Below are 14,096 nucleotides of genomic sequence, written 5' to 3'. Positions count from 1 at the left end.
TCACCAGGCATGGTGGATAGCAAATGTCTTCTTCACCTAGTGAATCGTTTCTTCACCAGGCTAGAAACATATCAAGTGGCTTGGGGAACTGGAGCTCTGAGGGAGAGCCTTGGGCTTGATCCCCCAGAACTGCAGAACACAGCAAAAACTGTCTTTAAAGTGAAATGTGATTCAGATCATCAGCAGTAGAGAATTCCAGTCAGAAAACAAGGACACATGGTCAAATGGACTTGAATAAAGAAGAGTTCAGAAACGAGGTGTTTCCTGAGATTAAAATGTCTTTTTTTTTTTTTTTTAAGTGGCACATAGCCTGTTAAGAACCAAAGCCACGTGAATGAATGGAGAAGGGTGTGAAATACGAAGGAGACAAAGCAGCAGCAAGCACAATTAGGCATGGATGGAGGCTACAGAATAGGATGCTCTCAATCAAATATCTTGAGTACAAGTTTGAAAGGTGCCAAGTGGAAGGGGATACCAAAGAAAATCTGCTACAGTTAATTACAGAGAGTGTTTGTAACACTTTATGTTTACCGTTACAAATTCCCTCAGCTACCGTCTATTCCTGCTGTCCCCACCAATTACAGCAGTGGCACTCACTTGCTTTCCGAGCTCAGGACCTCTCTAGTAATTACATTAGTGCATTGTTGTCAGAATCATTCTTTAATTTCTCTTTGGTTTCTAACCAATCTCATCAAACCTAAACTTTTCATTATGCTAAGATGCCACCTTCCCACCTTTAGCAGCTGATTCCCGACACTTACCTATTATATCCTTAAAATCAGTCCCCAAATTGGCCTTTAGACTAAGAGGTTAGTCCTTTTATGATCTCCCAGGGTTTAGGCGCTTCCCACCTTTAAATCCAGGCGATGATGATGTTTATTTCCTAAGTAGAAAGTCCTCCGGTCTCAACTCTTCCAGGGCTGGCCTAAATCCTCACCTCCTGGAAATCACTTTTCTAGAAAAGGGGGTCCCGGCTCCCATCCCCCACCCCAGCAGGACATTAGTATGCAGCCTTGCTTTTGTTCTGAGTTCTGAGCCTGGTTCTCTCCATTTGCATTGCACCCTCTTTGGGGGTGAAGACTGAGCTTGTGCCCTGTTTGTTTACCTCCCCGAAGCTCGGAATATAGTGTCAGCCCAATATACTCGTAAAATTCCTCAGGAAAACAAAAGTAGAAGCTGCCTGGCATAAGATGGAGTTTTGAAAGTGATATGTGCCGAGTTTCCTTCATTCCCAGAATGGGGAGAAATGACAATTTACCCTTTTCCCCTAGGTAAGCAATTTCTTAAGAAATCATTTTAAGGACTCTGACTCCTAATTAGTATATGATTTGTATTGCACTCCTGAGGTACAATACAAAATGGTCTTGTCTCTAATACTCCAGCACAGAGTAGGAATTAATCCAGGACAAACACAGCACACTTCACAAGCTTCGGGGCTTGCTTTCTATGCTTTGTGATAGTTTTTCGAATTTTTTTAAAACCCACTCTTTTGCAAATCAGAGAATTGTCTTTGTAATTAGTTTTAGAGTAAAGAAGAATTAGTAATGTGTTTCTTAAGTTCTAGGATGTACAAGAACTTTCGGTTTTTTGGAACACTCTCATCCTCTTATTTTAAGATTTACAGACCATTTTTTGAACACCCAAGTGCCAGAAATTGAAAATATCCATAGCCTTCATTTAAATGTTATGAGGAGATAAAAGGATTGAATAGAGGAAGTAGATTAAGAAACACTGCAGTGGGGGTTGGGCATGAAGCTCTGTGATAGAGTGCTGGCCCAGGGTTCAATCCCCAGTCCTGCCACAAAACAAAACACCCCAAACAGCTTAGCTGAAAAGTTTGATTGAAGTGTAGCAGCTGAGTTTAAATGACAAGAGACCCAAAGGACCTTAAGTTTCTGGCAAATGTGTAAGGAAAGAAAATGGCTGTAGAATTTTCCTTTTTTAATTCTAATTAGGGAAGAACAAGTGTGACATTTGGTAGAGGTGATGGAAGCTGAGCAAAGTGGACTTATTTCAAAAGGACATTTTCTCTTTCTTCTTCATTTTTGGTGTCGGGGATTGAATGAATCTGGGGACTTGTCCATGCTAAGCTCTTTGCTGGACTACACCTCAAGCTGCTGAAGAACTTCTCCCATGTGTGTTTTGTGGTCTGTGAGGGAAGCTTGTGTTTTGGAGGCAAATTTCCAATATATGCTTGCTAGAGACTGCAACTGATTACTGGCTTAGGCCTGAATGGATGCAAAATTGTGAAGCCAGCCTGTTACGCTCCTCTTTATGCCCACCCCATCACTACCCTTCCCGTCGTCCAGGGTACTTCAACTACCGTGTCCAGGGTTTTACTGCATTGTCAAGGTTTTTCTCATTTCTTTCTGGTCCAGATTTCCCCATTTTTGTTGTGGGCCCTAAACCCCAATCTTCCATTGTTGAAGGTGTTCTGTTATCATACAATAAATTCATTCACTTGCAAAGTATGCATTCATTAATTGTAATTTTAAATTTTTATTTTAAAGTATGCATCCACTAATTTTATTAAGTAGAGTCAGTCACCTGGACAATGACATTTCTAAAATGAGATTTTTAAATCATGTTTTATGTCTGTACTAAAATACCAATAAATTTGGGGGTAAATACTATAAGGTTAAATTAATTATAGTACTCTGATAGACAAGGACAGCAATGTTTCAGTATCCCTTCCTAATACAAAGCAAAGAATTCAAGAAAAGGTGAGACAGGGTATGGTCCTAGGAATTAAAATGTTAACTTTTAGAAGTTCAGTGAAATCTATGGCAAAAAGATGCATGTCTTTCTGTTTACTTATTGATTTTTTTTTTTTTTTTTTTTTTTTTTTGAGACAGGGTCTCTCTGTGTAGCCCTGACTGTCTGGAACTAACTCTGGAGACCAGGCTGGCCTCGAACTATGAGATTCACCTGCCTCTGCCTCCCAAATGCTGGAATTAAAGACATGCGCCCTCAACCACCCGGTGTCCTCTGATTTTAAAACAGTGCCTCTGTGATAGAGATTGTGTTGAGGATAGTCCTAACATATGAAAACTTCTGTCTTCTAACTCTGCTGCAGTTTTCTTAAGTGTTTTTGTTGTTGTCTTTAGCTACCTGATGCTAGGCTTCTCGCCTTATGTCTTTGAAAATATTTTCTTGAAACAAGGTCACCAACAGTTCCTTTCTTGACAAAGCTCAAAAACGACAGATTTGCTGCATTGTTTGCTAGTTGATTCTACTTTCCTTCTCAAAATACCTAGCATTTATTTTCCAATTGATATTGACACCGGTAAAATTCAGATGGGAATTGGGTGATAATGTCACTAGGCATGAGTCAGCTACATAGCACTTTAGTAATAGTATCCAATGGATGCTAAATGCTGCTGTACTAAATCTCTTTTGTTCTGTTTTGGTTTTCAGAGACAGGGTTTCTCTGTGTGGACCTGGCTGTCCTGAAACTTGCTCTGTAGACCAGGCTGGCCTCAAACTCACAGTGATCTACCTGCCTCTGCCTCCTGAGTGCTGGGATTAAAGGCATGCACCACCACTGCCCGGTGTTACTATTAAACTTTATTTTGTTCTGATATAGAATTTAGTTGCTTAGGATTTTACCCCCCTCCCCTTAAGACCAGGCATTGTAGTTGCTGTATCTGGGCAAAATTTGATCAACTTGTTCAGATTTATCTGCTTTGGGGAGGTTGAACTTGGCAAGGGAGACAGAAGAAGGAACATTTTTTCCTAACCAGATCACAGCAAGTTCTGCTATCTCTCTATTCAGATTATGCAGTTTGTTTTACTTAGTTTAATCTGTAACTTGACATTATTTTTCTTCTTTGGGGTGGTGGTCATGTTTTCTCGCCTAGGCTGTCCACACACTGTTTTATCTGGTTGTCTTTAACTCAGTGTCACCGAGATCAGGAAAAGTTGCTGTACAGCACTTTGAGATATGTCACTGGTCTCACACCCCTTTCCAGTCAATTGGCTCCCATAGGAATGAAAACACAGCCCTGGGTTCATTTGCACAGTGCTGAAACATAGAAGAAACCAAAAAGTGTAATTACTGGAATTTACCAGATGACAGTATTGGTTCAAAATTAAGCTGAGTGGATCATGTTGAAGACACTGTAGTGATAATTGTAAGATTTACTTACACTTTTCATTTTCTGAGGTAAATACGCAACAACGTCATGGTTCTACAAAAGATTTCCTTACAGTTTCTGCAGTGTTATCTATTGAGAATCGGGGATTTTAGATTTCATGTGAAATCAGTGACAAAAATACAACAATAAATAGGTTTATTGGTTGTCAGCTTAGATTCAGGTAATATTAAATCCCCTGACTATTACTTTGTCTCTTAACTGACAAACCTGAAAACAGTAAAGACATATATCTGTTTTAGCAACTTCAACTAGCTCTTAATTTTTATCATTTAATGTACCCATGATGATTTCCACAGACATTTGGTCTTGTTCCTTTAGCAGATTTTCGTCTCTAAATCTTTTATCTATCAAAATGCCTTCAGTCATTTCATTTGTAAATCTAATGAAGAAAAGCAAGAACTATGGATTACCCAGAGACATATGTAAGGCATTGTTTCAGTGTAAATACATGAACAAAAAGAATTGTGTATTAGTAATAATGCCTTTAACTACAGAGTAGCTTACACATCTCAAGAGTTTTCATATACATTTCCTATCATAGATCTATATCTATATCTATAGCTGTATAGCTGAGGTAATTGGAGTATTAAGTAACAAAGTAATCAGCAGAAATGGAACTAGAAAGCAAATCAGGTGGCTAATCATTGTTTTTTTTAAGTGTACCTTACAAATACCATAGAAGTCAATTTCACTTTTTTTTTCCTTTGTTTTTCAAGACAGGGTTTCTCTGCGGAGCCCTGGCTGTCCTGGTACTTGCTCTGTCGACCAGGTTGGCCTCGAACTCACAGAAATCCACCTCCCTCTGCCTCTGAAGTGCTGGGATTAAAGGTGTGCTTGTCACCACTGCCTGGCTGGGAAACAGTTGTTTTCATGCTGGCATCTGAGTGAACTACACACTGTGAAACCCAAATTAGTACCACAAGCAGCTATAGATTCTAGTTATCCTTTTACTGATGTACGGGTTATTTGTTATCAGAATCGTCGGAAAGAGGCACACTGAACAAGCTGCTTTTTCCCAAGGATGAAAAAGATCTCAAGCTGACTCAAACGAAGGAAAGAGGGTCAAAGCTTGTCATAGTAACTTTTCTGTTGCTGTGATAAACAACATGACCAAGGCAACTCACAAAGGACAGCGTTGAAGTTACGGTTTCAGAGGGTTAGAGCCCATGATGGTGGAGGAAAGTACCAGCTGAGAGCTCACGTCTTCCTCTACAGTCATGAGGCCGAGAAAGGGACATTGGGGATCTCACGAGTCTTTTGAAACCTCACTTCGAACAATGCCACACCTCTTAATAGTTCCCATATAGTTTCACCAAGTACTGAAATATGTGGTGATCAACTATTGAAACATGAGCCTATTGGGGTCATTTTCTTTAAACCACCACAGTCATTTTATGGTTTCTGTGGTAGGCAAGGACCTGGTGAGTTTCAGCTGTGTCTGTGCTCTCCCTAGTCATGCTTCTTCATATCTCACATGCCTTATTAGGTTAGACATCTGCCTTGCAGTATAATTTTACTATTATAGTAAGGCAGAGGTTTTTTACAGTATCGCTTACTATTACATATTTGTGTGGGCCACTCACTACCAGGGGAAAAAACTCTTTAATTTTAGAGCAAGCTAAATTGATTAAATGCATTTGTATATACAAATACACAGAACTGCTAATTTATTTCAAAGCCTCTGTTGTTTGCTGTAACAGTAACTTACTTTTTTCCCCTTCCTTTTTTTTTTTTCTTTTAAAACAAAACAAAACAAGGAGCGGGCATGGTGATGCATACCTTTAATCCCTGTTCTACATAGTGAGTTCCAGGACAGCTAGGGCTATGCAGAGACCCTGTCTCAAAAAAACAAAAACAAAACATGTGTTCGAGTTATTTATTTTATGTGTATGAGTATTTTGCCTTCAGAAATGTATGTGTACCCCATGTGTGCTTGGTGCCCAAAAACCCTGGAAGGAAATATCAGGTTCCCTGAAATTGGAGCTACAGTTGGTTGTGATCCATCATGTAGATGCTGGAAACTAATCCTGTGTCCTCTACTCCTAAAGTCTGAACCGTCTCTCCAGACCCAGCCTTGAGCTTTTCTTTTCCTAAGAAATTATTTGTTCGAGTGTGTGTGTGTGTGTGTGTGTGTGTGTGTGTGTGTGTGTGTGTGACGTGAGTCAAGTGCCCTCAGAAGCCAGAGGAGTCAGTCAGATCCCTCTGGAGCTGTAGTTACAGGCAGTTGTGAGCCACCTCACATAGGTGCTAGGAATCAAATTCAGAAAGAGCAGCAGGTGCTTTTAGCCACCGAGCCATCTTCCCAGCCCCCTTTTTGCTTCCTTTCCCTTTCCCTTTCTTTCCTTTTCCTTTCCCTTTTCCCTTTCTTTCCTTTTCCTTTCCCTCCCTTCCTCCCCCCCCTCTCTTACTTTTGGTTTTTCAAGACAGGGTTTCTCTATGTAGTCTTGGCTTTCCCGGAACTCTCTTTGTAGACCAGGCTGGCCTCAAATGCACAGAATCTGCCCACCTCTCTGCCTCCTACTGCTGGGATTAAAGGTGTGTGCCACCACCACCCTCCTTAAAATTTTTACTCATTTCTATAGTTTATAATAAGCACATTATCTTTAATTTAAAAATTACTTATTTAATTTAAATATTTACTTATTTCATTTTTATCTGTATTTGTGTTTTGGCTGTGTGTATGTGTGTACACCACCTATGTGAAGTACCCAAGGAGGCCAGAAGACCTTGTGGAGTTAAAGATGGCTGTGGTCCACCATGTGAATGACGGAGAACAGCACATGCCCTTAACCACTGAGCCATCTCTCCAGCATGCCGTCTTCATAATAGAAAATTCAGCCCATCATGACCCCATACATAGGTAACCCCATATAAACAGTAGCTAGTGTTTCCCAGCTCTTACTACATATACCAACAGCTATGGTGAACTGCTTTTTGTCACTTAATCCTCATTATAAGTTTGGTTTACTACTAAGAGATGAAAAACTGAAGACCCAGAGACGTAGTTAGTGACTTGTTTTGGTCGTGTAGCTACTAGGTGGCAATGCCAGGGTTTGAATCTAGCACACCTGACTCTAGATATCACCAGGTACATTTTCTATGTCACTGTGTCCTACCTCGCCGTACGCACAATCAGGCAAGGGAGAGTGTCTGCTTGTTTTAGGTGGACCATATACAAAATCTGTGGCTACTAGTTATTTTAACTTTTAAAGCTAATAAATAACCTTCATTTGATGTGACAAACATTTTTGCTTTTCTTAGAATTCTTATAGAAAAAATAGTAAAAAAAAATCATTAAAAAGATAAACTGGTTGATTTTATTTGAATATATACATAAAGGTTTGTATAAGCACAAACTTCACTATTTGTGTTAGCATAACTTTTGCCAGGTGGTAGCATACACCTTTAATCCAAGCTCTAGGAAGGCAGAGGCAGGCAGATCTCTGTAAATTTGAGGCCAGCCTGGTCTACAGAGTCAGTTCCAGGACAGCCAGGGCTACCAGAGAAACGCTGTCACAAACAAACATACAAACAAACAAACAAACAAATAAATAAATAAATATTATTGCAGCTTTTGCTGTTAACTATTGCTGGAGACAGGTGGCTAAGACCCTATGACAGTGCTTTCAGAAATAATTATAAGTAAAGCACAGGGCTGGAGAGATGGCTCAGTGGTTAAGAGCACTAACTACTCTTCCTAGGGACCCAGGTTCAATTCCCAGCACCCACATGGCAGTTTACAACTATCTGTACTCCAAGATCTGACACCCTCACACAGATATACATGCAGGCAAAATACCAATGCACATAACATAAATAAATAAAGAAAGAAAGAAAGAAAGAAAGAAAGCACAAAATGGAGGCCGTTTTCCTTTAGTGTAGTGGGTTATCTCTTCCTTGCCTTTCCTCTCCTCTCCCCATCCCTCTGTCTGTTGGTGGTACTGTAGATTGATGTAGAGTTTAGCATATACAAGGCAAGCATCCAGCCACTAAGCTACACCTCGAGTTAAAAGAGTGTCCTTTTGAGGTAGAATCTTCTGACGCAGCATTTCCTTCTCTAATTCTCTAATGCACAATTTCCAGGTTTGTGACTTATCCAGCCATGGCGGGTTGATGTGGACACTTTGAGCCCTTCCCATCCATCTTCTTCTTCTGTCAGGATCTTACCTGGAGCAACAGGAACGCACAGTTTCCTGAAGCCGTCCTGTTTTAGGATCACTGTGGATAACTCTTCCTGATGTTGAGTGGGAATTAGTCTTTGGACAGCTTCTTCTCAGTCCTGTAAGTGATTGAAATATCAGTGTCAGAACATCTGGGGTGTGTCTTAGCGGTGTTAGTACTTCTGAGGCAGGCTTTAGTCTACTTGTCTGTGTGTGGTAGCTGGTGGGCTCTCATACTGCTCTCAGTATGGAGTCATTAATATTCTTAGTGCCATGCTTTATTTTTCAAAGTGTTTTTCCTGTAGTAGACTATTTTGGTCTTACTTTCCTTTCTGAGAGCCGGGATAATTTACAGGCAAGTACACATGTGTACACACACACTCCATTTGTTTATTATTTCTTAATCCTTATGAGGTAAGATATTCTAATTTCACAAATGATTGACTAGCTCCTCAAAATCCCCAACTAGAAAGTAACTGTCCAGGCATTAGATAGAAACCAAAGCTTCCAGGGGATGGATACCTGAATATATATATATATATATATATATATATAATATATATATTTTTTTTTTTTTTTCTTTGTCATCTATCCCTGGTTAGTCTTAAAGTAACTAAGGATTGCCTTGAATTGTTTTTTTTTTGGACAAGCTCTCATGTAGCACAGGTTGACCTGGAACTTGCTATATAGTTGAACTGGATCAAAGCCTGACCCTTCTGCCTCCACCTCCTCGGGACTAGGACTATAGGTATGTGGCACCATGCCTGACTTGTGTAGTGCTAGGAATTGAACCCAGGGCACTGTACATGCTGGCAGGCACTCTTAACAACTGAGTACATCCACAGCTGACCTTGAACTTTTGGTTCTCCTGCCTCCACCTCCCAGGTGCTATGATTACAAGCCTTGTGCATGCAATGCTAGAGATCAAAGCCAGGGCTTAGCATGAGTAAAACAAACCTATAAGCACCACCACGCTATATCTCCAGTCCTGTCTTTATTTTGGGGTTTTTGTTTGTTTGGTTGTTTTTATTTTGTTTTGGTTTTGTTTTTCAAGATAGGGTTTCCCTGTGTAACAGCTTTAGCTGTCCTGGAACTAGCTCTGTAGATCAGGCTGGCCACAAACTCACAGAGATCATTCTGTCTCTGTCTCCTGAGTGCTGGGACTAAAGGCATGCACCACCACTGCCCTGTTCAACCCTGGCTTTAAATCCTTCAGTGGCATGGGGTTGCCTGTAGTTCATGTCAGGCAAGAATCCAAGAAGCCACAGAGCTGCTTTTGGAAGTAGAATCAGTCTCTTGAGAAAAGATTTTTTCTTTCTCATTTACATGCCCACTGTGCGGGATCCTATTCCTTTGAAAGTATCAGCTGAGTTCTCTTTCCTCCCGCCAAGTCCTGGAGGTCAGGATGCCTGCTGCCCTTCTGGAGACAGCCTTGTTGCATACCAGGGATGGCCCTGGAACTTGCCCAGGCTAGCCTCAAGTGAAATCCTTCTGCCTTCGCCTCCTAACTGCTGACATTACAAGTGCCACCTTACTTATCCTTTGATCTAAAAATGTGTCACTGTGGTGACTCCGTGGAAACTAAACTGCTCTAAGTCTGACTGGATGGTGCTGCCAGTTCCCGGAAAAAACACTTTCCCTGTAAGACTTCCAAGTGTGTACCTGTATCTGCCACACGTGTGCAGGTTACTTTGGGGAGCCACAAGAATGTGTTGGATCTGCTGGAGTAGGAGGGACAAGCAGTTGTAAGCTGCCAAACACTGGTGGAGGGAACAGAACTAGTGTCCTCTTGGAAGAGCGGTAAACTCTTAACTGTGGAACCATCTCTCCAGCCACTCTTTTTTTTTTTTTTTTTTTTTTTTAAGATTTTATTTATTATGTATACAACATTCTGCTTCCATGTATATCTGCACACCAGAAGAGGGCACCAGATCTCATAAGGGATGGTTGTGAGCCACCATGTGGTTGCTGGGAATTGAACTCAGGACCTCTGGAAGAGCAGTCAGTGTTCTTAACCTCTGAGCCATCTCTCCAGCCCCCAATTTGCTCTTAAAGCACAGTATAAAGTGGAATTCTTTCTTCTTGCGTGCCCCGTCCAGCTGAAGCTAAGGTGAGAGGGTGCAGCCATTGCCCCTCTTGTTATATACAGGAATACCTAACCCTTTCTTCATGTAGATAGAACTCTTGTTTGGTATTTTTAACGAGTTATTTTCAACTGATTTATAGGAAAGGTCAGGAATTACTGTATGCCAGACACAAAGGCCCTTGTTTTGTTTTGTTTTTTTAATACCTTGAATTCCAAACTTTCCAAAAGGTGACCGGAAGTGCACATTAAAGCCTAAATCTTCAATCCTGAAGGAACAGAGGCAGGTTCTCGTTCCCCCAGCCTTACCTGTCCTCATACCAGCCTTTCTGAATTCTCAGACTTCTCACCAAGGGCAGGCTCTGTTCATCCAAAGCTTTCCATTTTCGTCTGTCTGGAGGCCTATGAAGACTTCCCCCAGAAGGGTGAGTATTGTGAGCTCACACAGGGCTGTGGGGGAGGGGAGGGCTGCCTGGGGAAGGGACCCTCTCATCTCCAGGATCTGGTCACCCAGCTTCAAACACATCTGCATCACACTGGGGGTTCCACCTCCTTTCCTATGTCATTGGTCCCCATTTGTCCCCAGTGCCCAGGGTCTCAGGCCAGCCTCATTTGTGTTCCTTTTGTCTTCAGCCTGCATTCCACCTTGACTGCTGACTGACAATTATTTATTTGGTTCCTTTTAGCTTGCTAGTGAATGCTGAGGCTTTGCTAGCCTTTCAGTTCTGCCATTCAGCTCTTTCTGAAAACAGGCTTAGCCACCAGCTCTTTGATTGACCTCCAGCTGACTGAGACACTACTCAGTGAGGGGCTTGGAGGGGCTTCGGAGTCAGATTTCTTCTGGAGTTTTCTTTGATCAGGAAACTGTCAGGAAACAGTAAAAAATAATAATAATAATCAAATTCCTCCAGTAGTTCTGAATCTCTCCTCATCTCTTAAAAATCTTTGATCTTTCTGTCTTAGCAAAAGCAACTACTTTGAGAAGCTCGCAGACCCTCCAGGACCCACTGCTATCCAGTAAATTAGGAATTCCTACAGTTCTGGTGTCCTGGAATTCAGTGGTTTCTGATCTGGCTGAAGGGCCTAAGCAGTCAATGTGATTTCCAAGAAGAAATAAACTGGTTTCCTGTCAGTTTCCCGTAGTCTTCTCAAGGTCTGCCTTATGTGTTTGGAATTCCAGGAGCCCTGTGTAGTAGTGTCTCAGGAAGATGAAATTGCCTTCCAATTCACTATTTTCTTAGAATGGCATCACTAACACCTTCAGAGCCCTTTTAGATGTGTGGAGCTATGGTAATTCCATCTATTGCATATGACAGTACAGTGACCTCTACTGGACCTTCCTGGTAGCTTCCAGAAAATTCCAGATATGGAGCTGTCATTAGCGGTAGAAGAATAGACCACTGAAATTAGACCATATCATGCAAAGGCCCAGGTTTGGTCCCAAGCCAGATCAATGAAGGTGACAAAAAAGAGGAAGGAAGAGAATAAATAAATTGTAAAGAAATAAATTAGATGAACAGTTTAGTTACCCAGGGCTTTGAAGTTCATTTGGAAGCATGGTTAACTTCAAAGCTAAAGCAGAGACAGGGAGGGAGATACACTGGATGAAACAAACTTCACCACTGCTAAAGTGAGTCCAAGAAACTGGATGCCCAGGCCACCTAGAAGGGATCTAGCAGAGCCCAGCAGTTAACCTGAGTTCTAGCCCTGGGATTCATGTAAAGGCAAGAGGAGCAAACTACCCTACAAAGTTAGCCTCTGAACTCCACACGAGTGCCATAGCACACACATCTCACACACACACTACACACCACACACACACACACACACTACACACACACACACACACACACACACACACACACACACACACACCACACACACACACACACACACACACACACACACACACACACACACACACACACACACACACACACACACACACACACACACACACACACACACACACACACACACACACACACACACACACACACACACACACACACACACACACACACACACACACACACACACACACACACACCACACACACACACACACACACACACACACACACACACACACACACACACACACACACACACACACACACACACACAACACACACACACACACACACACACACACACACACACACACACACACACACACACACACACACACACACACACACACACACACACACACACACACACACACACACACACACACACACACACACACACACACACACACCACACACACACACACACACACACACACACACACACACACACACACACACAAATAAAATAAAACTCGCTTCTCTCGGAACTAACATTTCTCTAAAGAAGGACCAAAGACTCACTTATAGACAGACCAATCCACTGGATCGATTTGAAAAGGCAGAAAAATTTTGTTTTGTTTTGAGTAATAAACAATGTGAATGATTTGAAGCTCTAAAGAACCCTCTAGGTAAAACAAGTGTTGGAAAAGAATATTCTTGAATTTCTCAAAGAAACCCTTAAACAAAGGGGAAGTAAGTTGGCAAGGCAATTTTTTTTTTTTTTTTTTTTGTCAATAGGGTGTGTTGTAATCTAAACTGGACTAGCAGAAACACTGGGAAAGGAAGTTCACATAGTTCTTGTTCTGATTCAGGTGGCGACAGTGTCTTATCCTGTTGGTGGGCGCTTGACCAACCTGATGGGATTGGCTACAAGAGTATCAGAATCTGTCAGGGGTTGGGCAAATAAGCACATATACACACCAAGATGAGTATGGTTTTGGCCGAAGAAGAGGGTGAAACTAGTTATTTTTAAAGTTCTAAATTCAGGGCTAAACATCCTCTAGTCCTCACAAGAAGTTAGAGAGGTGGTTTTGTTTTCAGTAAATTATAAAACATGGAATTTGATGGATTCTGGCAGGCTCTTCAGTAACATGCCGTGGCAGCAGCCTGAGAATGAGCTTGCTAATCTTGGAAGACAGAAAAGGAGGTTAACATCTGGCTACTTGATTGTGCTGTTCCCTACACACTGGTGACATCAGACATCAGCGCCCGGCCTGCCACACGTGTGCACGTTTGTGGGGCTGCCCTCTCCTTTCATCACACGGAACCTGCTGAAGAGTCACCATGAGCAAGGCCCACCCTCCCGAACTGAAGAAATTTATGGACAAGAAGTTATCATTGAAGTCAAATGGTGGCAGACATGTACAAGGAATACTACCGGGCTTTGATCCCTTTGTGAATCTTGTGATTGATGAGTGTGTGGAGATAGATGGCAACTAGTGGGCAACAGAGTAACATCAGCATGGTGGTCACACGAGAAAACAGCAGCGTCCTGGTAGAAGCCTTGGAAAGAGTCTAAACAATGGCTGCTCAGCAGAGCACTTCACATCCTTCCCCAAAGGACTGTTTGACTGGGATATATAATTGGGTCATGTACATTTTCATAAGAAACTTTTTGCTAAATAAACTTTTGTGATACTCCAAAAAAAAAAAAAAGTCACTTATTCAGTTTCACTAAGCACGTTTGAAGTGGTCTGAAGCCGCATGCAGCTGACGCTGGACATCGACTGGTGGTGGGCAGCCCAGGCGTTAGATATTGCAGACATGTCTGGAGAGTTTTCTGGTGTTGAGAATAACCTGTCAAATCATAGTTGGGAAATAATGAGGAGCAGCTCTTTCTTTTG

General features: G+C 41.8%; 1 pseudogene; it reads left to right on the top strand.

Moving 5' to 3' along the window:
- Nucleotides 1–13,400: 13,400 nt before the first annotated feature.
- LOC107979682 lies at nt 13,401–13,824 on the top strand (annotated as a pseudogene).
- Nucleotides 13,825–14,096: the final 272 nt, after the last annotated feature.

This window comes from Cricetulus griseus (assembly GCF_003668045.3).
Source record: "Cricetulus griseus strain 17A/GY chromosome 1 unlocalized genomic scaffold, alternate assembly CriGri-PICRH-1.0 chr1_0, whole genome shotgun sequence".
Taxonomy (NCBI): Eukaryota; Metazoa; Chordata; class Mammalia; order Rodentia; family Cricetidae; genus Cricetulus; species Cricetulus griseus.
This window is presented reverse-complemented; position numbering and strand designations above follow the sequence as displayed.